The sequence below is a fragment of the Lampetra planeri genome, chromosome 50, assembly GCF_965212315.1.
Source record: "Lampetra planeri chromosome 50, kcLamPlan1.2.h2, whole genome shotgun sequence".
NCBI classification, from domain to species: Eukaryota; Metazoa; Chordata; class Hyperoartia; order Petromyzontiformes; family Petromyzontidae; genus Lampetra; species Lampetra planeri.
In genome coordinates, this window is record NC_136156.1 from 2,796,253 (window position 1) to 2,820,833 (window position 24,581).

At 54.4% G+C, this 24,581-nt stretch overlaps 1 protein-coding gene across 1 annotated transcript in view; it reads right to left on the minus strand.

Annotated features, from left to right (window-relative positions):
- LOC144734241 (uncharacterized) overlaps nt 1–24,581 on the minus strand; it is a 122,153-nt gene that overhangs the window by 92,020 nt on the left and 5,552 nt on the right. The window lies entirely within an intron of this gene.

Consider the following 24,581-nt stretch of genomic DNA (forward strand, 5'->3'; position numbering starts at 1 on the left):
CGGTTTTAACAAGTTGCAGCCGAGTCGAAGCGCTTCTCGAACTGGGCAAGGTCGTCGGACCGTTTGCACTTCCCTCCAAGTCGTCTCATTTCCCAAGCGGAGCGCTGCCAGGCGAAGGAGTACCCTGCCTACCGTTCTGGAGCAGCGTTGTCAGCTGTGAGGTACAGCAGCAACAACAGGAACAGTTCATGAGGATAACAAGGATATCTCACAAGACCGGAAGAGGGGAGATAACTACACGTGAACGTATTGTCTATTGTCATTATTATTACTACTGCTACGCAACTGACCGTAACCGGACACTTTTAACGTCCCCGCAAATTTCACCGATTTCCCAAGAAACCGGCTATAGCCCCCCCCTCCCCCCAACAAAGGGGGCCGTCCTGGGAAATCCGGGACAGGTGGCAACCCCGCTCAGGTGTCTGCATCGCTCGGCCGCTATTGCACGGAGTCGGTGGGTCTCTCACTTTCTTGAAGCGCCCCGCGCCAAATGTTTGTTTTTCTGCGTCAGCTCGAGTCTAAATTGGCCAATTACGTTGCCCTCCTCCCTCCCCCCCTCCCGAGCCAAAGTGCTTCGTGACGATCGGATTGCTTCCTGTTTTCAGTGACCCCTGGGTCTCAAAAAAAAAATTCGAGGTGGGAGAAAACAGAAAGAGAAGGGGGGGAAAAGAGACAAAAGGGACGAGCAACGCCTTTTCTGCGAAGCGCTCGGTCTTTGATGCCGCAGAGTGGAAAATAATGGTTAGCGCCCCCCCCCCCCTAGCCTCTCTACCCCGACCCCCACCATTCCCCGTCCCCCCAATCCCATTACCTGCCCCGTCGCTTTGTTTGGGTGGCGTCTCCAAACGCGAGCGGCACTCGGACGCCCAACGGCATTAGCAATGCCAAAACAAAGCCTCGTTAAGAGTTTGAAAGGGAAAAAAAGCGGCGATGGTGTGGGCCGTGTGATTGCGGTGTCTCCCTCCCTCCCCTCTCTCTCCTCGTGGCTGCGTGGAGTTTCCCTCCAGGTTTCCCCCCCTTGCCGCGTTGAGAATCAACATCACGCGTTCAGAGTATTAGGCTGCTGCAAATGTCCACGTGACGAAAAGCCCACTTCGTTGAACGGTCATTTGTGATGGCCAGGCCGCTTCTGAAAAAAAAGAGCTATACAGCTCAGTGGAGCCTTACCTGTTGAAATAAGAAATAATAATTTCATAGTTTAGTTTAAGAAGGGCCTCCCCCCCCCAAGCGCTAGAGTGAGCTCAAGAAAGCCCCCCCCCCTTCTTTCGGGCGTCTGGCCTACGCTTTCATACTGGTCAGACGTCTTGGGGAGGAGGAGGTGGTGTGTGTGGTCGGGAGGGGGTAGCCACGGTTGATCCCACCAGAATCGAACCCGCCCATCGACTCACTGCGGCGTTACCCAGTTTGTGTCTTGCTGCTGCTGCTGCTGGACGGACAAAAGGCGGAATAGCTATAAATCACAATCTCAAAACGTGCCGCTCGCGAAAGAAGCGACAAATTTGAAGCGATAAATAACGACGACGATAACGATCCCGGCAAACCGATCTGATGTTTGCAAAGAGACGGCGGGTGCACTGGAGATCAGCACGGAGGTGCAGGGCGTGAGAATCTAAGAAACTCGACGATTGTTTTGAGCTGCCGCGCGCTCCAGGGCATGGAATCAAACCGGCGCTCCTCCGAAATGCGAAGTTCCGGCGTGCCCCAACCGACACGCGGCGGCAGTGTCCCAGCGATGACAAACAACGACCGTGAAGTCACGAGGAATATTTAGAAGGCAGCTTTTAAGTGGCGCAGCTTTTAAGTGGCGCAGCTGCGGGCCGACGAGTGCGTGGCCGCGCGAGAGAGATAAGATCGCGGCACTGAGCCCCGGTCCCATCACGCGATCGCCTGATCGATGAGAGCGGGCAGCAGCTAATTGATCCGGTAACGGGAGAAGCCCTCTCTGCCAGGGGTAACCGTGGGCACAAAGGCTCGTTAGCGTCTCAAAACAACCCTCTCAGTCGAGCGGAGCGGGCGGCAGAGAACCACACCGCGTCACGCTTCCCCACCCCACCCCCTCTCCACCGTCGCAAATGCGCGAGACATTTTTTTATTTTAAGCGAATAAAATAATGCTTTCCCGCCCCCCCCCCCCTGAAAAATAAACTCAACATTTTCAACAAAAAACCACCCAAGGGCTTATAGGCGTCGGCAACAGCTGGCAGGCAGGCCGACCTCTTCAGGGTGTTGCATCGGCCGTTTCTGGCCAAAGCATCGGAAATTTTCCATCGCCCGCAGCTCCGCGTGGGCGTCTTGATGAGCGGCCACGGATTTTGTTGGGACGCTGCTCTGCCACAGCGGCGGTGTCGTGGCCGGCGCGCTGCACTCGCAATCCGAAGTGCGCCGGTTCGATTCCACCTCCCGGCGTGCACAGCGGTTGAAGCAACCGTGCAAGTTTTCTTGAATCGAGATGTTAACCACCTCGCTTGGTATCCAGGAGGTCGCGGGTTCGGGCCCGACCCTGACGCCTGCTGCTGTATATTTGGAGTTTGCGTGTCTCTCTCCCTGTGGTCTCGTGGATTTTTCTGCAGGTCTTCCAGCTTTTTCCTCTCCACATTTAGAATCAATGTCACGCGCAGCGTTACAATCGCTACATCTCAGAATGTTTTTCCAGAATATTTATAAATCCTGGAGGAATCCGATGAGCTATGAAGCTATTTTTCACAGATGTCCTGTAGTTTTCACAGATGTCCGGTCGTGCCCTGCTGGCAGTAGGCCGTGCACTAGAAACATCTCTAAAGAGCCCCTCTCTGGAAGGGTTTTTTTCCCGTCTCTTCCTCACTGGCCAGGCGTCTTGGAAGAGGAGGCGATACCCACACTTCACCCCACCAGCACACGTGACGCTGCCAACGGACTGACCGCTGAGTACCCATTTGCACTGCCGGGTGGACTAAGAGGCGGCAGGAGGATTTTAGGATCTTGACGCGCCGGGAGATTGAATCGAACCGGCGTGATCTCTGGATTGCAAGTCCGGTGCGGTGTTAACCTCACCGTTGCACGATGGCAGCATCCCAGCAGAAGTGTTTTCATAACAACGGTATCCAAATTAATGGCTCATCCTTGACGTTTCTGGGAAGCAAACGATCCATGCACCATGGAGCCCTGAGCCGGGCTGCAAGCATTCGCGACGATGTCAACGATGCTAACGGGAGCGATGATGGCGAACGGAAATTTCGGTGTCGTACATTCAATGATCATAATTATATTCGCTTACAGACCTTTGTCAATGCAGCCTTCCCTCTACACCGTGACGTATATTGGGAGTTGCCGGACCACGCTTCGCCTTGCTGGTGCAGTTTGGGTTGATGAAGGAGAACACAGGGCACAGAGCCGGGCCGAGTAGCACTCGCTGCTGATGTTAGCCGTGGCCGGGGATCAAACTCGGGTCGCTGGATTCGTAGCACGGGACACTGGCCGAATCGCCGCCCCACAACCAGATATTTTGATATAATCATCCATTGCGAACTAAATCAAATATACAAAGAGAAGAAAAACGACATTACACATTTTCTATGAAATGATAATACAACATATACATTGCGATTTGCGTAACAATTTGGGTAATTGGTGACGTGATCGCGAAACCTATCGCTCGCTCGCACTCGCAAATTGCATCGCAAATTGTATTCTACTAAAGACTCCACCGCCATCATCATCGTCATTTGCCACGAGGATTACGAGGAAGCCGCGCGAGCCAAATCTCACAATCCCACCCACGTGGCCACAAACATTTGCCAGCTCAGCGGAGGAGTGCGGGGGAGCTGCCCGGAACAGACGGCGAGAACAGGAGGGAGACGCGGGGAGAAGGGGAGGAGGGAGAGGGCAGAGAAAGAAGGAGTGGGAAGGCGAGTCATTCAGGAGGGAGTTGACGGGAAGGAAACAGGAAGAGGTGACAAGGGAGGGTAGGAGGGAGGGAGGGAGTCGATGGAAGATGGAAGGGAAGAGGTGCTGAGGGAGGGAGGTGCGAGGTGGCACTGCTGCTGCTTCCCCAGGGGGGCATCCGCAAGCGTGGCAACCGGGAGCCGTTAATTGGGGCGCGCTCTCGCCTCGGACCCAACACCTCGGGCACTGGGGGGGCGGGGGGCGGGGTGGTGGATCGCTCGCGGAAGGAGGTGCTGAATTAAAGTGGCGTGACGCTGGCCGTGGGTCAGTCCGTGGGGCCACTGGGGCGGTCAGGAACATCGGACGAAATATCGCGAATGGGAGGACACGACGGGAGGGGGCTAGCGACGTGTCGGTGGGCGGGGTGGAAGGGTGAGAGTCGCGCGAGAACCAGTGGTGAGGTCCGAGTCCAAATGGAACAAATGAAGGGGATGTTGTTGAGAGAGAGAGGTGCGCACACACACCGACCAGTAAAATACCCGCCACCTTCCATCGTCAGCGTTGCCCGACCAGAGCAAGAAATACACAGAGCAGCGGTAGCAGCAGCCGGCAGCTCCATCTCCTCTCGGATGGGGGGGGGGCCAGTGGAGTTGTGTGTGGGGGGCCCACGATGAGCAACGGCGTTACACACACCGCTCAAGTGAGTTTGGGTGGGGGGGGGGCAAAGTCACATTTGTTTGGTGCAGCCCCCCCCCACTGTCCCTCCACGACCCCCCCTGCCCCCCCCTGCCCCCCCTGCCCCCCCCCCGCCCCCCCCCCCTGCCCCCCCCTGCCCACCCCTGCTCCCCCCCCCCCGCCCCCTGCCCTGTAGTTGCAGCAGGCTGACTTGTCAAATTGATCAGCCGGGCTTAATATCTAATTATTGTTGTTATTTTATACGGCAGTGTCAATAAAGCAGAGCATGACTCACTTTGTGGCATGTGCCGAAACATTTGCAATCGATGTTTTTTTTTTCAATCTCACGCCATCGGGAAAGCGACGAGCGAGAGTGCGAATACCGCCCGGTGCCCCATTTTCAAAACATTTCGGTCACACCTCGTGCATGTGTGTGTGTGCGTGTGTGCGTGTGAGTGTGTGCGTGCGTGTGTGTGTGCGTGTATGCGTGTGTGTGTGTGTGCGTGCGCGTGTGTGCGTGTCTGTGCGTGTCTGTGCGTGCGTGCGTGCGTGCGTGTGTGCGTGTGTGTGCGTGTGTGTGTGCGTGCGTGTGTGAGCGTGCGTGTGTGTGTGTGTGTGCGTGTGTGTGCGTGTGTGTGTGCGTGTGTATGCGTGTGTGTGCGTGTGTGTGCGTGTGTGTGTGCGCGTGCGCGTGTGTGCGTGCGTGTGTGTGTGCGTGTGTGCGTGTGTGTGTGCGTGCGTGCGTGCGTGTGTGCGTGTGTGCGTGTGTGTGCGTGTGTGTGTGCGTGCGTGTGTGAGCGTGCGTGTGTGTGTGTGTGTGCGTGTGTGTGCGTGTGTGTGTGCGTATGCGTGTGTGTGCGTGTGTGTGCGTGTGTGTGTGCGCGTGCGCGTGTGTGCGTGCGTGTGTGTGTGCGTGTGTGCGTGCGTGTGTGTGTGCGTGTGTGTGTGTGCGTGTGTGTGCGTGTGCGTGTGTGCGTGTGTGCATGTGCGTGCATGTGTGTGCGTGCGTGTGTGCGCGTGTGTGCGTGTGTGCATGTGCGTGCATGTGCGTGCATGTGTGCGTGTGTGTGCGCATATGTACGTGTGTGTGCGTGTGTGCGTGCGTGCGAGCGTGCGCCGGAGAATACATCCACTGCGGAGATGGAGCGGTGAAATCGGCGCCTGCGCAGGTGCCCTGTGCACGTGTGATGGGACCCTGAGATATGGCGGAGAGCTTGGTGAGACCTTCATCCAGTAGTGGATTAATCGCGGGCCATGACGATGGCGTGTGTACAGCGCGTGGAGGTGCGCGCGGCACAACTCAACGTAATCTAACGGTGAAAAAAGGAAATTAAAACCCCATCGGGGACTTCAGAAAAACGTTGAATGAATGAACAAGACAGATCACTCCGTGACATCAAGGGCAGCCGTGCAACACAGACGCCTTGTGTTGAGTCAGAACATTTAATCGCTGCCAATTTCATTACAGTTACTAAACCACTGAAGATCACAGAATGCGTATAATAATAACAGTGACAAACACTGCAAATATAATCAGGTCCCCGTAATTTCCCCGAGAGATACAATGACCGAGCTGTGGGCTCATGGGAATCAGTTGGTGCAGTGGGTGGTGCAGTGGTTTGTGCAGTGGGTGGTGCTGTGGGTGGTGCTGTTGGTGGTGCTGTGGGTGGTGCTGTGGGTGGTGCAGTGGTTTGTGCACCACGTAAATGAACCTCGTGACCCCAGTTCAATTCCCAGCCATGGCCGCTGACATCACGGGGGAGTGATACGCGAGCCCATCCTGGGCAATCCGCGCTCCCGTTCACCGACCTGCATTGCCCAGAGTGGTGAAGTATGGTCATGACCAACTCGGCATTTGCGTGACCATCACCGGGCAGTGTACAGAATTGACGAAAGTGGTACGATTCGTCGCTTGTTATTCCCGCGTAAACATTAACCGGAGACAACAACTTCATTGCAACATTAAGTCGAGTAATTTTCATTTGCCACGTTCATCTAAGGCAATATAACTAGCTAAACTTAACTTTCTATTTCACCAGATTAGACCCACTGGGCTACGTAGCTCCTTTCAGAAGCGACCTGGCCACAAATGATAGCTCAACAAAGTGGCTAATCACGTGGAAATTTATAGCAGCCAAATCGTCTAAACCCGTGATGTTGATTCTAAATGTGGAGGGAAAAACCGGGGGCCCCGGAGAGAAATCCACGTAGCTACGGGGAGAACACGCAAACTACAAATCTACAGCAGCAGGCGTCAGGGTCGGGATCGAACCCACGACCTCCTGCATACCAGGCGAGGTAGTTAACATCTCTTGTTCATGATCACAGGCGCGGAGAATGGGTTCCATCACGACGGTTATTTATCGCGCTTCCTTTACAAGAACCGCCGCTGCTTAACGGAGAGCATCTTTACAAGGTTCACCCACCAAGCGGAACGCCGCTTGTTTACAAGCTTGTTTACAAGCTTGTTTACAAGCAGGGCGCCGGATTGTTTTAGTTTTTTTTTTACTAATTGAGCATCTCTCTTCAAAGGACGAAACCCCCGACGCGGTTTCACTGAACGGCTTTCGGAGCGCGCCGGCTTCACTCCGGCGCCCGCGGTGACCACCCTGTTTCACCGCTAGTGCTGCCCCCCCGGTGAACACGCAACGTTTCTGGCCAACGTTGGCCTGACGTTGGCAAGAGATGTTAACTACCTCGCCTGGTATGCGGGCGAGCTAGTTAGCATCCCGCCACCGAGGCATTCAAACGCTACCGCTGAGAAAGTTCAGTGGACCTGGGCAGGGCTTGTCGCGAGAAAGGGTGATGGCTGGTGGTCAAGAATAATAACGGAGTGGCAGCCCAGGAGAGCGCGTCGACTGAGGAGATGGAGCGATGAAATATTATTGTGAGCCGGTGCTGGGTGGATTTTATGCATCGCAGGATCGTGCGCTGACAGGCCCCGCAGCTTAAACGGAGTGCTCCTGCCCAGACCAGCTGGCCAACATAACGGCATTGAATCTTGACTTAAAGCTTTCGTGACTGCAAGAATTCATCTTTTTTGGGTCTTTCGGTAAAGTCACGTAGATAGGTTCAAAGAAAATAACAAAAAACGACGACGTTTCGATCGCAACACAAGCGGTCATCATCAAGGAACATGTTGCGATCGAAACGTCGTAGTTTTTTTTTTATTTTCTTTGAACCTATCTATGCGACTTTACCGAAAGACCCAAAGAGTATCAGCAATGATTTCAGAATGTGCCTGACTGTGCTGATGATTACGCATGAGGTAGAAACCAGTCCAGAGTTGGCCTGCTTACGCACAGGCTGTAATAATAAACATTTGTCCGAAAGGCCCCGTAGTCAGATGCCTTAGGAAAACAAAACCTTCTCGTGCTGAGACACCCAGACTTTATATATTTTTTGTCTCTTTATTACGCGTGGAAAATAATATTGAGACTCGGAGAGGATTTTATGGGTAAATAAAGCATGACTTTGTTTTTCCAAATTGCGGGATTTTGGTTATGAATCCAGGTATTCTAGACCGCAATTTTGGCCAAGAAAGGTAGACTAATTCATAACATCTATTTGTACAATGATCCGTAGAATCCACTCTCAGGAATGAACCAACTGGCGGTATAGCCTCCTGCTGTAGTCGTGGTTTGTGCGTTTGCTGGCCATTATACACGAACCAAACTATTTTTGTTTGTATTTTACCAGACAAGGCCCATATAGCCAGGGCTTTATATTCCACCGCACGTGACTTCGTCGTAGCCACGACGCCGGTGAGAGGGTTGCTGGACGCGATGTGTGCTGGGCGTGAGAAATATTTCCGAGGCCGTCGACCCGCACCGAACCTGCTGAAATTAAAGCCTCACTTGACGAGTATCATTGTACGAACCTTTCCCTCCGTGTACGTAGCAGTCATCGTATTTGGTGTACGCGACTGAGAGGGCGTTCGGTGCTGCTGCTGCTGCTGCTGCTGCCGCTGCTAAAGCAAGAAAAGCCGAGGGGACACGGGGGGCCGTGGCACGCGTCGTGGGAGACGAGGGGACACCACAAACCACCGGGTGGAGACCCAGAGGAGCAAAGGGCGAGAGGGCGGAGGGGACGATAGCAGCGGTGAGATGACATCGCAGAGTTTGGATGCCACGACCGGACGGGAGCAACGTAGGGAAAAGGGAGAGAATGGGGGGAGGCCGTTGCCTCAGCAGTTGGACGTTCCAGGCTTACGACATTTGGAAGCCACTCTTAGGAAGCCACTGGAGCTAAGCACTTTTAAATCTCGATTGAAAACGAATTTCTTTAGAACTGCCTTTTGTGTCCAGCTTGTTGTCCTTCCCCCCCCCCCCCCCACCACCGATTAGCGCGGTTGGCCACGTACGGTGCGCGAAAGGAGTTCAACACGCAAGCGTACGTACGACAACTTCGAATTCGGATCTAAATATAAAATGCAGTGGTGCGCTATGGTCTGGGCATGTTCCAATTAGTCCCGAGGGTGACTCCACGAGGAAGCGGAGCGTAGAGCAGGTGGCCACTCTCTGCAGGACCGACCCACGCCTTCGCTCGTTATCGTCAAGTGCCAGGGCACGGCAACAGATGGCATCCAACTGCAAAAATGTCAAAATTGCCAGCTTAGCCGGCAGAACGCCGCTCGAAAATTCCCCCGCGGCCCCACGTGGCACGAGGGGGAAGGGCTCCCTGCCGTAGGGCGTGGGGCAGGGGGCAGGGGGTGCAGGAGCCAGGTTCATCCGCTCTGTGGAGAGTTCCCGACTCCGAGGACTGCGCGACACCGCTGCCACCTGAAGCCGCCGGGCGGGAAGGTGGTGACGGTGGCGAGGGTGGCAATCGGCAAGGTCGTGCCGCCCGCCAACCCCGACCCCGCGTGACCCCGCGTGACCCCGCGTGACCCCGCGTTACCCCGCGTGCACGTCCCCACTCTCGGACGGGGCCGCCGTCAGGGACTCGAAACGACGCGTTGGGTCAAATCGATTTGTGTGCTCGGGATGTATGCGCGCTGAGTCGAGTATAAGGGGACAGAGCGAGAGTCTGTGTGTGTGTGTGTCTGTGTGTGTGTCTGTGTGTGTGGGGAGAGCGGTAGTGTAGCAGCAGTTAGTGCGCTGCGCTACGACCTTGGCAATTCGGGTTCGATTCTCACTCACGGCCGACACCGGTGACGATTATCTGAACCAGTCCTGGGTCTCCCCCAGGTCAACTCAGCCTCAAATGAGTACCTGATGAGATGTGTAAACATCGTCACTGGGAGAGACATAGGCGGCCTGGCGTGGTGCTGGCCCTTCGTGTGCCGTGCCGGCCTTCATATGTGCTCGCGAACAGCACTTGCCCCAACAGTATGTTGAGGCTATACGGGGGATCTTTGTCTTTGTGTGCGTGCGCACGGGGCTCTCCGACTCGAGCCAATCTGCATCGGCCCCGAGTCACCACCTTCTGTCGCCGCCTCTCCGGAAGCGCTCGGCGGTGAAACTTGACGTCTGCCGTCGCCGGGGACGCGACGGCGAAAGGCGGAACGCGATGCGACAGGCGCGTGATGGGCACGTCCCCCTAGCGATGCGAACCACCGTGGTGGGCATGCACACGGACAGACTTTTTGTTTTGAAACGCGCTCGCACGGACAATCGGCGCGTGGCTTACGTTCGCGTTGCGACAGCACGCCGGGTCCTCCTTTGCAGAAACGACGCGCTCTCGGGGGGGATACGTTTTGTCGGCTAAAGGTGCCGCGCGCAAGAACCGTGCGAGGCCTTTCTGCGTCGTCTCGCCGTGAACCTGCGGGGCTTTTCGTGAACCTGGCACGAGCGCCAGAGTAGATTGAACGAGAAGAAGAGGAACACGTAGAACAAGACGAAGGCGAAAGTGCTGCAGAGTGCCCGACGCTTGTTTTGTTCTCAACGAGTGAAGCAGATGGAGGGGGGGGGGGGTGTGGGAGCGATGTTCCGTGTGACACCGACGACCCCGGCTGCTGAGCGATACCATTAGCGCAAGAAGGCGACGTCGCCGCCCCTCCGTCCGCTGACCCAACGTCACCGGCAGCCGCGGCGAGATTCGTTTCCACGGACGGCAACGCAGGAGCGGCGGCGTCGCCCGAGTGCCGTGACTCGCTGCTGCTGCGTGCATTACGGGGAGCGGTGGCGCAGCGGTTAGCGCGCCGAGCTACGAACCCGGCGACCCGAGTCCCATTCGGTGGTTCAATACCGCCTTGGCGAGATGTTAACTACCTTGCCTAGTATACAGGAGGTCGTGGATTCGATCCCGACCCTGACACCTGCTGTATATTTGGAGTCTGCGTCTCTCTCTCTCTCTCCGTGATCACGTGGATTCTTCTCCAGGTCCTCCGGTTTTTCCCTCCACACCTTTTTTCCCCTGCACGTTTAGAAACATGTGCCTAGAGTATTTGGCTACTACAGATCTCCACGTGATTAGCAAACTTCGTCGAGCGATCATTTGTGGCCAAGTCGCTCCTGAAAAATAGCAACACAGCTCAGTGGGCCTTCGCTGGTAAAATAAAAAATTGTTCAGCTTACATTAAGATTCCCGCTCGCGACCAATATCGGTGGCGAATATCTGTGAACCGGTTCTGCAACCTAACCCCAGGTTGACTCAACCTTACATGATCAGTACTATGGGTGCGGTGTGTCAAACATCAGCACACATCAGCGCCGGGGAGACAAAGGTGGTCGGAAGTGGTGCTGGCCACCCAGCCCCCTCGAGTCCTCGAGTCCCCTGCCGCTGTTCATAGGTGCCGCCCGCTAACAGCACTTGCCCCAGCAGTCTGTTCAAGGCTATACGGGGGATACGCATGTGTGGCCCCGTTTTTTTGTCATTCGAGGTCGCTTGAGGTCCTTGGGGGTTATTTGTCCGTGCGTCACCGCAGCAGAGTAAGGAGCGAGGGTGTGCATTTTGTGCACGGTTATCTGAAAGTATTGCTCCACACGTGTTGGGGCGCGATGGGGGATATTGCTGCTGGATACAATCTGTCCAGCACAGCGGTGGAGTGGACAGGGGGGGGACAGGGAACAGATCACCAAGAAGACAGCGCAGGAGGAGGAACGCGCCAAGACGGCGTGGGGACAATCTGGGAGAGAGCCGCACGTGACGGCGTTTGGGCGAGGGGGAGCGATGGACATTGAAAATCAAACACCGAGGAGTCCCAGGAAATATCCACATGAAAGCGGAGTGAAAATCAACAACAACCGCACACCCACCCCAACCGCACATCCACTCCAACCGCAACACCCACCCCGACCGTAATAAGCAGCCTACCACGGAGTGTGTTTACGCGTTCTCATGCATTCATTAGGCGGCTAGAGTGGAGCGGGCCCGTGTGTGGATCTTTGCAGATGTTCGCGTGCGGCAAGCCTCTTTTCCCTCTGGAGATTTCACAAATTACGGCTGCAGCGTTCTCTCTCTCTCTCTCTGCCCAGGCTTGCTGTGCAGAGAGACGCGTCGATTACATCTCCGTTCGGTATTAACTCGAGGGCACAACCACCAACTCTTGCGGCTTCCGCAAGACGATGTTTTCATTCCTAACGAGCCGACGACTTACAGCGCCGACGGAAATGTTTTTCGCAGCGTTAGCGGTCAGCCACCGCTGCGCTTTGCGATCCGCAGGTCGCCACCGGCACCATTTGATCCGAGCGGCGGTTGCCGACGTTTGTGGTTCGAGCCCAGCGGCCGCCCTGGTTAATGCTGCGGAGGTGTGTTCACTGAGAAATATGCAATCGTCAAACGAGTGCCGGTTAAACTTCGGACAGCCGTCATATATAATAACAACAATGACAAGCCCCGTGGGGGACGTCAGAAATCGGTGTCAGAATCGACACGCGCCCAAAACCTGAATGCGTAACGCGCGAGAGGGAAGACGGCCCGATGTCTACAAGCTGCCCGTGGAGCTCGGAGCGAATCGCCGGGCCCCGGTGAACGCGGAACGATGGGGCAAGCGTCGCTGGGCCAACGGCTCCAAAGCACGTCCACAAGGGGCGGCATCGCCGTCACTCGCTCTGACTCACTCGCCCTGACTCGCTCGCCCTGACTCACTCGCCCAGACTCGCTCGCTCTGACTCGCTCGCTCTAACTCACTCGCTCTATCTCACTCGCCCTGACTCACTGGCCCTGACTCACTCGCCCTGACTCACTCGCTCTAACTCACTCGCTCTATCTCACTCGCCCTGACTCACTCGCCCTGACTCACTCGCCCTGACTCACTCGCTCTGACTCACTCGCTCTGACTAACTCGCTCTGACTCACTCGCTCTGACCCACTCGCCCTGACTCATTCGCTCTATCTCACTCGCTCTGACTCACTCGCTCTGACCCACTCGCCCTGACTCACTCGCTCTGACCCACTCGCCCTGACTCACTCGCTCTGACTCACTCGCTCTGACCCACTCGCCCTGACTCACTCGCTCTGACTCGCTCGCTCTGACTCGCTCGCTCTGACTCGCTCGCTCTGACTCACTCGCTCTGACCCACTTGCCCTGACTCACTCGCTCTGACCCACTCGCCCTGACTCACTCTCTCTGACCCACTCGCCCTGACTCACTCGCTCTGACTCACTCGCTCTATCTCACTCGCTCTGACTCGCTCTGACTCACTCGCTCTGACTCACTCGCCCTGACTCACTCGCCCTGACTCACTCGCTCTGACTCACTCGCTCTGACTCACTCGCTCTAACTCACTCGCTCTGACCCACTCGCTCTATCTCACTCGCCCTGACCCACTCGCCCTGACTCACTCGCTCTGACTCGCTCGCTCTGACTCACTCGCTCTGACTCACTCGCTCTATCTCACTCGCTCTGACTCACTCGCTCTGACTCACTCGCTCTAACTCACTCGCTCTGACCCACTCGCTCTATCTCACTCGCCCTGACTCACTCGCTCTGGCTCACTCGCTCCGGCTCACTCGCTCCGGCCCACTCGCTCCGACCCACTCACTCCGACTCACTCGCTCTGACCCACTCGCTCCGACTCACTCGCTCCGACTCACTCGCTCCGACCCACTCGCTCCGACTCACTCGCTCCGACTCACTCGCTCCGACTCACTCGCTCTATCTCACTCGCTCCGACTCACCACTCCGACTCACTCGCTCCGACTCACTCGCTTTAACTCACTCACTCTATCTCACTCGCTCTAACCCACTCACTCACACGCGCATCGTGCAGTGCGCTCCCACCGACGCCCGCGTCTCTGCCTCTTTTGATGTCCACCGTCGTTGTCACCGTTCACGTCGTCGCATTGACGCAGATCAACGCCCCACTGCCCCCTGTCTTTCTCTAAATCACCCCTCCCCGCCCGTCCCCCCCTTAAGCCCTGCTTTGCGCACGCGATCACTTCTCGGGTGACAGGTACGGGGGGGGTTTTGTTCAATCTCCGAAAAGCAAATAGCACTTATAAGTTGAGCCGGGCAAGATCGATGTTCCCAGCAGCGTCGACGCAGGAGTGGGTGGAGCGGGCGGCAGGAGCGTTTGGCGCTGCTATTGAATCTGGAGCGCCGAGTTCGATGCCCGATACACTTAAACACAACAACAACAACAACAACAAAAAGACGCGAGATTACGGGCATAACGTGGGGTGGACTTCATCCACTGGTGCATTGAGAATGGCCGGACGTTTTACGATTTTTCTCATTCGTATTGCCGACTGTTGCTGGCCCGGTCGTGAATCCACCGCTGGATGAGAACGCCATGAGATGTTGACGACGACGTGGGAGATGGCTTCTAGATTTGAAGCTTTCGTGACTGCAAGGATTCATACTCTTAGTTCTTTCGGTAAAGTCACGTAGGTAAAAAATGAAATAAAAATAAAAACAATAAAATCACGTTTCGGAGGCAACACAAGCTTCCGTCTTCAGGCGAAACTGATACAGATTTTTTGCTGTGACAGTTTCACCTGAAGACGGAAGCTTGTGTTGTCTCCGAAACGTCGTGATTTTATTGTTTTTATTTTTTATTAATTTTAATTTCATTTTTTAGCTACGTGACTTTACCGAAAGAACTAAGAGTGTGGGAGATGGCGTCACACGTGATGACATCGTCGGGAGGGAAGTTGGGAGGAGGACGTTGCCTTGGCGGGCAACGCCGACCCAGTAAACACGGTCCAACGTTGCGCCAATGTTTACAACCACATGGCAACGTGAGTCTCACGTTTGGAATTGTTTTAGCGCTGCGCGGATTATATCCTCGTAGCAAAAGCAGCTACATATGTAGTATCTATGGGCCCCGCACTTTCAAGGGCCCCGCGCTAAATGCTTTCAAGCTATCAATTCCGCTTCAGTTGATTCTGCACTTGCTCTATTACTATAGTACTATACTACCTTCAACTTTTACGAACGACTGGGTGTTTAAGGTTAGCGATTTGTCGTATTATCTCGCTGTATAGCAAATGAAAAAATAGAATTACTTTACTATGCAAGTAAAATATTTGTGTTTTAATATTTATGTGTGCTTTTTTTATTTAGGGCCCCCGACTAGCAACGCAACTTTTTATTTAATTTTTTCACAAAATAACTCACCCGCAAAGGATCGTCTTCATGGCAGTCATCAGCGAGTCAGACCTCGCTGATGACTCCAGAACGCACGCGACATCGTCGTAGCAAACAGCAAAACCGCACTGCCAACTACCTGTGCTTTATTTCGTTGTTATTGAATCATTACATTGCAATAAACACCAAGGGACACGAGGCACGCGTGTGGGATGCGTGAGGGACGCGTGAGGGATGCGTGAGGGACGCGTGAGGGACGCGTGCCTCCCTCAGCGAGACCATCTGCCGCGCTTACAAACGCGCGCCGTGCACAATGGGCGCACAGCTGTGGGCCAAGAGAGCCGGGCGAAGGGGGACACGGCCCCCCCCCCCGTGCCCCCCACCCCCGTGCCCCCCACCCCCTGTGCCCCCCACCCCCCACCATCGCTCGCCACCACCGCACGGCATGGAGAGAAATTCGAGGGCCGTGCCGGGCGCCTGGTTACGACTGCCTAAGTGGGGTTTGGCTAGGCCAGCTCGAGTAGCGGAGTAGATACATTAGTACCGGAGTAGACACATCAGTAGCGGAGTAGACACATCAGTAGCGGAGTAGACACATCAGTAGCAGAGTAGACACATCAGTAGCGGAGTAGATACATCAGTAGCGGAGTAGACACATCAGTAGCGGAGTAGACACATCAGTAGCAGAGTAGACACATCAGTAGCGGAGTAGATACATCAGTAGCAGAGTAGACACACCAGAAGCGGAGTAGATGCATCAGTAGCGGAGAAGATACATCAGTAGCGGAGTAGACACATCAGTAGCAGAGTAGACACACCAGAAGCGGAGTAGATGCATCAGTAGCGGAGAAGATACAGCAGTCGCCCTTCTCAACCTCTTTCCGTTCCTCTCTTCAAGCCTTGCTCTTCTCTCTTGCCCATTCTCTGCTTCTTCCCTCGCCTCGCCCCTCCACTCCTTCCCGTCCCTCCCCTATAGTCCCTTTGTGATCCCCAAGTAGCCCTCTACCGCTGCCACTCATTCCTCAATCCTTCTAGCACCGCCGCTGCCATTGAAATCATGCATTTCTGCATCACCGTTTTAGGAGCTTTGTCAGGCGCCGTGAGTGAAGGCGCTCAATATGAATTCGATTATTCGTCTTCTCAACCAAATGTCTCCCATTATTGCATTTAAACACCTTATCTGCTGTTGCTGCTGGTGCATAGGCGGTGGTGCACGAGCACAAGGAACACGTTGTTATTATTACAATTTATCCTTAAACTGTGTTCTGTAATCAATAAATACATATATCGATATTTTGCAATTAAAATGAAAAACATTACATTTTAAAGAAATGTTTTGTTTGGGTTGGGGCGCCATCCCAATGCTTCGTGCAGAACAGCGACCCCTGGGCTGGACGTGGCTGAGCTGGGTTGCGTTGGACCAGGGTTTGGGTTGGACTCGGCCAGGGGTGGCAACCTACGGGTTCGGAGCCGCGTGCGGCTCGCTCAGGACTGCTTCGTGACCGGTTTTTCTGAAGGACCGCCGTCTTGTATTCACGTGTCTTGCTGCTCCTGAAATGTTTATTTTTTTAACCAAATTCTTCTTGTTATTTTGGTTGCCGACCCCTGGGGCTCGGGTTTGTGTAGTGCTAGGGTTTGTGTAGGGCTAGGGTTTGTGTTGTGCTAGGGTTTGTGTAGGGCTAGGGTTTGTGTAGTGCTAGGGTTTGTGTAGGGATAGGGTTAGGGTTGGGCTAGGGTTTGTGCAGGGATAGGGTTTGTGTAGGGAAAGGGTTTGTGTAGTGCTAGGGTTTGTGTAGGGTTAGGGTTTGTGTAGGGTTAGGGTTTGGCTAGGGTTTGTGCAGGGATAGGGTTTGTGTAGGACTAGGGTTTGGGTTGGGCTAGGGTTTGTGTAGGACTAGGGTTTGGGTTGGGATAGGGTTTGCGAGGGTTTGTGTAGGATGAGGGTTTCTGCAGGGATAGGGTTTGTGCAGGGCTAGGGTTTGGGTTGGGCTAGGCTGGACAACCATTCATCCCAGGTATGCACACCGCTCTACACACGCGCACACGCGCGTGCGTGCACCAAACAAGGGGCCCCCCTCTCCCGTCGGTGGGCGCGCGCGTGGGGGATGGGCGGCGCTCTTGCACTTCTGTCGTCCAGACGCAGATTTCCAAACGGAGGAGACGGAATCCAATTGCCGTCGTCTCACGCCTTCTCCCATTGTGCGGGAGGCGCTGCCCGCGCGCTGTTTGCTCCGGCCAAACCGCGGGAGCGAAAAGAGGAACTGACTAACGGCAACGCAAACAGCCCTGCGATGGCGCGGCCCTCCGCACGCGGACCACACAAGCGCCAGAATTGAGCCATCGTCCATTCCCTGGCAGGCTGCATCCGAGTGGACAAATTTACAACTGTCGAGTTAACGACCCCTGCCATTATCCACGCGCTCACGCACGCAGACTCACGCACACACGTGCACACAGGCGCACACACGCACGCAGACGCACACACGCGCGCGCTCACGCGCTCGCTCACACGCACAAGCAATGGCACATCCAGCCGACCCGCGGCGTGCGTTTTAAGTTTTCGCCGTCGCGCCTTCCTGGCGCTGTATTTTCGGCACGATGTCCGACGTTTTTCACGCCACGTGCTGAGAGCTTCTTCAAGAACTGTCAGCAGGCAGATTGATTCGTAATACATTTTAGGGTTAGGTCGTGTAGGTGTTGATACCAAATGAGTGCACGTACCCTCCACCACGTCACGCAAATAAATCAAAGTCGTCAAAGTTTTGCTGGCTGTAAGCAACGCGTGCCGGCCTGCTGAAAAGCAAAATTATTTGACGACTTTTTTTTAAGGTGTCGGGTGGCGAGGAGGGGGGGGGGTTATGAGAGTTATGAGAGCTCGAATTTGACCAGCACACCGGCTCGACCCCTCGCTCGGAAAACGGCGAAGTGCAGCAAAGGTCGTGAAGGTCGTGAAGGTCTCCGCGCGAAACTACGACGGCGGAACGCGATTCTAGATTTGAAGCTTTCGTGACTGCAAGGATTCATATTCTTAGGTTTTTTCGGTAAAGTCACGTAGGTAAAAAATTTAAATTAATAAAAGTAAAATAAAAATAAAATAAAAATCACGACGTTTCGGAGGCAACACAAGCTTCCGTCTTCAGGTGGAACCATCACAGCACGAAGTCGCCGACTGCGGCAAGCGACGTTGGTAGCGTGTAAGTGAATGTTTCATCGCACGTAACGTTACATGTACCTCAAACAAACTCCCAATTCATAATGGAGGGTTTTTTTGGGGGGTTAGATCGCGTAAATATAAAAATGTGGCGTTAAACCCGCCGCCACCCGACACAGCCAATTAGTAAGGTTTGTCACGTGAACAAAACGTGCCAATTCGTTACAAGTTGGTTGCATACCCAGAAAACCTCTACTGCGAATAATATTGGTCGTGAAAGCGTACGTGCTTGAACAAAACTCTCAGTTGTAGATAATGATTGCTCATGAACAATTTGGCATTAGTGTAAGATCTTGCAAACGGTTTTTGAAATAGAGGGGCCGGCGATAAATATTGCGGTGACACGACCATCACGTTCAACCTCGCCCCCAACTCCAGGTGCACCTCCACAACACACAAAGACAAAGGTCCCCCGTATAGCCTTCGTCAGACTGTTGGGGCAAGTGCTGTTGGCAAGCACCTAGCAGGGCCAATGTTGGTTTTACACACCGCACCAGATACTCAATTCACGTCTGAGTCGATTTTGCAGGAAGGCCCAGGACCGATTCAGAGATTTGTCACCGATGTTGGCCGTGAGCGGGAATTGAACTCGGCCCGCCAGGTTTGTAGTGCAGTGCGCTCACCACTACCCGCACACACACACACACATATACAGAGTACAATGAATTGGAGAGAGAGTTTGCCTACTCGACATTATTCAGAATGAGAGGAGTTAACCCCGGGGTTCTTTCCTGCCAAATCTAAATACCGTATAATCCGCCGAACAAAGGCAGTCCCAAATCGACGCATCGCTTGTTTTCAACAGACAAAATCCTGTGGTCCGTTTCGATCTCCGTGAGCGTCATCAGCAGGGCGTTGCCCATTAGACCAATGCCACCGCATAGCCAAACAGCACACATAGCGTACCGCATGCTACTTGGCTATCCGGTTCATACGACCGCACGTCAAGCTCGAGGAATCATGTTTTGGCTCGCAAGCCAAAGTCCGCGAGTTCTAATTGTGGTTGTGGGGGGGGGGAGGGAATGTGGTCGACTCAACCCATCATCTCTCCAGGATTCCTAAAATCAGTACCACTTTGAGTCAGGGTTGGGTAAACTCGACCCCACCGCAGCAATACGGAACTTTCACCACGAGCTCAGTGGGCGAGTGGTGGGGAAACGAGAGCACCAGTGCCTCGATGATTTATACATTTAAATTATTATTATTATGCTGATCACTTGAGTCGGAGAGCGCTCTGTCTGCCCATGTCTCGGCACGCGCAGCCGCACCGAAAGCAGTGGCGGCGCTCGATTTGTGGACACGTGACCACCGTGCACTCGCATCGCCGTCACGTTCATACGAACGCACGCCGGTAAATCTGGAAACGCGACGGCCGTGACCCCTGCAGCCCCTGTAGCTCACCCCGTGCACAGGTGCGCCCGTCAAAACCACAGCCACCACCCCCCCTCCCTATGACTCGCCTTTCTCCAATAAAAAACAAACGTCTAGACGTCCGAAATCACGGAACATTCACCTGGATACGACATCGCTCCAACTTGATTTGACGCTGTTGTTGACTGTTCTGCTGCTCGAAGCGATTATTGTTCCACGTGCCTTTACGTCTGCAATATTTGTACCACCACCCTCCCCACCCCTCCCCACGTCTGTCTCCTTTTTTTAAAATAGACACGCAGTCTCAATGGGGCTCTCTCCTCACCTGGACACGAATAAAGGTCACGAATTAATGAATGAATGAAAGACTGAAAAGATGAATGGGATTCTCAAGGGCTGAAAATGCATTCGTGCATTCGTTCCCTTTATTTGCGACGAGATGAGAGCCCGATGAGACGACACGACAAGACGCACGTGTCTCCCGAGGGAGGCCCTCTGGGGTTGCAGAGGCACGCACAAAAGCACGCGCACAGGCACACGCATGCACACAAACACACAACAAAGACAAAGATCCCCCGTGTAGCCTTAACTGTTGGGGCAAATGCTGGTAGCGAGCACCTATGAAGGCGGCACGGCAAACGAGGGGGTGGGTGGCCAGCACCACGTCCGGCCGCCTTTGTCTCCCTCGTGTGTGTTTTTTAACACAACGCACCGGGTACTCATTTGAGACTGAGTCGACCTAGGGGAGGCTCAGAACCGGTTCAAATAATCGTCACTGGTGTTGGCCGTGAGCGGGAATCGAACTCGGCGCGCCGGTTTCGTAGCGCGGTGCGCTGACTGCTACACTACCGCTCCCCACACAAACACACACACACAGGGAAATGTGCACACACACAGCGGACACACACACAGGCACACACACACACAGCGGACACACACAGGCACACACACACAGGGAAATGTGCACACACACAGCGGACACACACACAGGCACACACACACACAGCGGACACACACACACACACAGCGGACACACACACATACAGCGGACACACACACATTCAGCGGACACACACACACAGCGGACACACACACACACAGCGGACACACACACAGGGAAATGTGCACACACACAGGGAAATGTGCACACACACAGCGGACACACACACACAGCGGACACACACACACAGCGGACACACACACACAGCGGACACACACACAGACACACACACAGCAGCGGACACACACACAGGCACACACTGTTGTTTTGTCTCCGTTAACCTGACACGTGTTATCTGGCCACACCAAAAAAAGAAACCATTGCCCCCCTCCCCCCACCTCACACGAGGCATCCCTCCCCTCGTTTCGTGAAATCAGAGACGGGAGAGAGAATTTCCTTTTAAACGATGCTATGGTAGGAGCAACAGCAGCAGTAATAATAATAAATAAAGATGAGAGACGGAAGAAGAAGAGGAAGAAAGAAAGAAAGAAAAAAATCTATAACCCAAGCAACATTTTCATTTTCCCTTTGGGTCGTTTCGCCTCGGCTCACGCACCTGCAAAGCGGCGCCTCCGTCTCGCGCAGCGGCGAGCGTTTGAAGTCTGCGGCGGTGAGCAGAGAGAGAAGCCTTCCCCCAGAACCAGGTGCCCTGCTAACCCCACGTCCACCCATCATCCCCTCGCCCATACCCCTCGGCCGTTGACTTTGTTGTACGTATGTGTGTGTCTAACTTCTTTCGCACCGTACGTAGCCAACCGCGTTCATCGGAGGTGAAAGCGTTGGGGGAGGGGGGCAGCAACCTAAACACAAGAAGCAGTTCTAAAGAATTGAGTTTTCGATCGAGGTGATTTAAAAGTGGCATAGCTCCAGTAGCTTCCTCGTATAGGGAGGAAGAGCGTTCCAGACGGCCGCAGAAACGCATCTGAAAGCGCGCGCTCTGGTGACCGTCTTTGTTCGATGGTCAGCCGCTCACCCACTCACCCGCAAATCCATGCACTTACTGAGCCACCCACTCACTCACCCACTCATTCAGTCACTCACTCACTCACCCACTCACTCACTCACCCACTCACTCAACCCATCCACCCACTCACCCACTCACCCACTCACTCACCAACTCACTCACCCACCCACCCACTCACCCACCCACCCACCCACTCACTCACTCACCCACTCACTCACCCACCCACTCACCCACTCATCAACTCACTCACTCACCCACCCACTCCCCTGCTGACCCACCCATGTACGTATGTTGAGCTTCTTTCGCACCATACGTAACCAGCCATGCTTATCGGAGGTGCGGGGGGGGATAACAAAAACATCACAAAGAAGCAAGTTCTAAATACAGCGTCCAGGAGGCATGTGGACCCCACGTGACGCCACGTCCTCACGGCGGCTGTGGAGGGTGGTGCGGACCACGTGGGGAGCGGTGGTGCGGACCACGTGGGGAGCGGTGGTGCGGACCACGTGGGGAGCGGTGGTGCAGCGGTTCGCGCAGCGCTGCGCTACGATGCCCGGCGACCCGAGTTCGATTCCCGCTCACGGCCACCAACACCGGTGACGCCATTATCTGAATCAACCGGTCATGGGCCTCTGCTAGGTCGACTCGGCCTCGAATGAGTACCTGGTGCGGTGTGTAAACGTCGCGACTGGGGAGACAAAGGCGGCGTGGTGCTGGCCGCCCACCCCCTCCGTGTGCCGCGCCAGCCTTCATAGGTGCTCGCTAACACCACTTGCCCCAAAAGGATGTGAAGGCTATACGGGGGATCTTTGTCTTCGTTTGTGCACCTAGCATGGCACAAGCGGTGGCGTCACCACCACTGAATGTCGACCGGCGTTGTTGTTGTTGTTGTTGCTGCGCCTGGTGCAGTGTCTGTGTGGTGTGGTGAACGTGATGATTGCGTGCATCGCATGTGCCACAATAGGCGCTCGCTGGAAGCACTCGCCCCAGCTGCCTGCAGGGTGAGATTTTTGCGTATGTGCTGGCTACGCACGGAGTATGGTTGGATCGGGGCTGGTAGGTGGGTGGTCTATAGCAAGAGGAAAATAGGCACAGCAATGTTTATCCCCTGATACCCCTAGGGTAAAACACACCACCCCCGCCTTTCCCCTTATCTGTCTGTCTCTATTATATCTTAAGTAACAACCACGACCACCAGCGGCACCATCACACCACATGCCTCTGGTGTGATGCTCATTGTAAAGTGACACCTGCAGCAATACAGCCGACACCCTCGCCGAGAACCCAACCCTGCTGCTGTCATCTGCCTTCTCCATGCCCCAAATCATTCCAAGGCCCACACCAATCCATGACCCACACTAACCCATGGCCCACACCAATTCCTGGCCTACACCAATCCATGGCACACACCAGAATGGAAATAAGACTCTCACCATATTCGTCAATACGTTACATATAACAGGATGATGTTTCTCGGCGATGAGCCTCCTTCAGAGCAAATGGAAAGCGAGGAGTCGGTGTCGTTGATGACCGTACTCACTTTCCCTTACGGGAGACCGTGGGGAAAGCCGATAACACTTTAAGAAGAGGCTCATCCGCTGACCCCACGGTTACATTGTGGGGCACAGTGGGCACAGTGGTGAACGCTCACACGAGCACCTAAAACCCGGTGAGCCGAGTTCGATTCCCAGCCTCGGGCAGCATCGATCAGAATCGGTCTCTCCTCCCCTTTCCCCTTTAACCAACCCGCAACTGACCAGCACAGTGAAGTATGGTCAAACAATCGCCCCCCCCCCCCCCCACGGCCGATATGTGTTAGAAGGCCTTCATCCAGCAGTGGACTGACAAAGGGCTGTGATATTCCACGGTATAATTATTGTCTATCCATAATAAAGTTTTTTTGGGTTAGACCGCGTAAATATAAATGTGTCGTTAAACCCGTCGCCACCCGGCACAGCCAATTACCGTAGTAAGGTTTAACGACACATTTATATTTACGCGATCGAACCCAAAAAAACGATATTATGGATAATAACGGTCGCGAAAGCCTCCGTGTTAACCAGGTTATTGTCTCTCTCTTCCTCTCTCCGCAGGCCAACCCCCCTCTGGTGGGATGTAGGTGGCAGCATGGTCATTTGAATAAATGAACGAGGCCGGGTTGATAAAGACTCCCTTGGGTATTGTCATACGGTGGCAGGCAGAGACACTGCCTGTTGCAAAAAGGACGCCTCCTTAAAGGCCCTTCGAGTCCGAGCACGTGTTTCTGATGCGTGAGGATCAGACTCCCCGCTGTCCACCTCTTGCCGAGCGAGCGTGCGTGCGTGCCGCGCAAACATTTGCCAACGTTTAACATTTCAATGGAAACGACGCCGAGGCTGATCTCGAAACCCGCCCGAGCTGAATCATAATGGTGCCCTCTTCCACCTCGTGGGGGGGGGGGGAGGAGATGCCAGCGACGAATGGATGAAACTACAGGAGAGAAAAAAAACATTCGTTTTGTTTACGCGATGTGGTTGTCTGCAAAGCACGGCAAGCGGATTCTGGAATCGATCCGTGTTGAGTTTTGAGTGTTAAATCATTCGTATGCGGAATTTGTTTTTTTCTCCGCGGTTTCCTCTCCACGTGAGGCCAAACCTTTTTTTGGTTTTGTTGAAACCGGCCAAATAAAAAATAAGGAACCTGGAGGCTCAGTGAGGCTTCACCGGGTAAATAAATGAATAAATTGCTTTATAATGAAAAGTAAGGCTTCTCCTCCGTGAACAGATTTAGGAGGTAAACCTCACGCGCTCACTCGCCTCTTAGACAAAACATGGGAACAGATTCACATCTTGGTGAATCGGCCAAGACATCAAATCAGGCCGGCAAATTGCCCCCAGTGTTGGCGGTGGTGATGATGGTGGTAATGATGGTGGTGATAATGGTGGTGATGATGGTGATGGTGGCGGTGATGATGATGATGATGGTTGAGATGGTGGTGATGATGGTGGTGATAATGATGGTTGAGATGGTGGTGATGATGGTGGTGA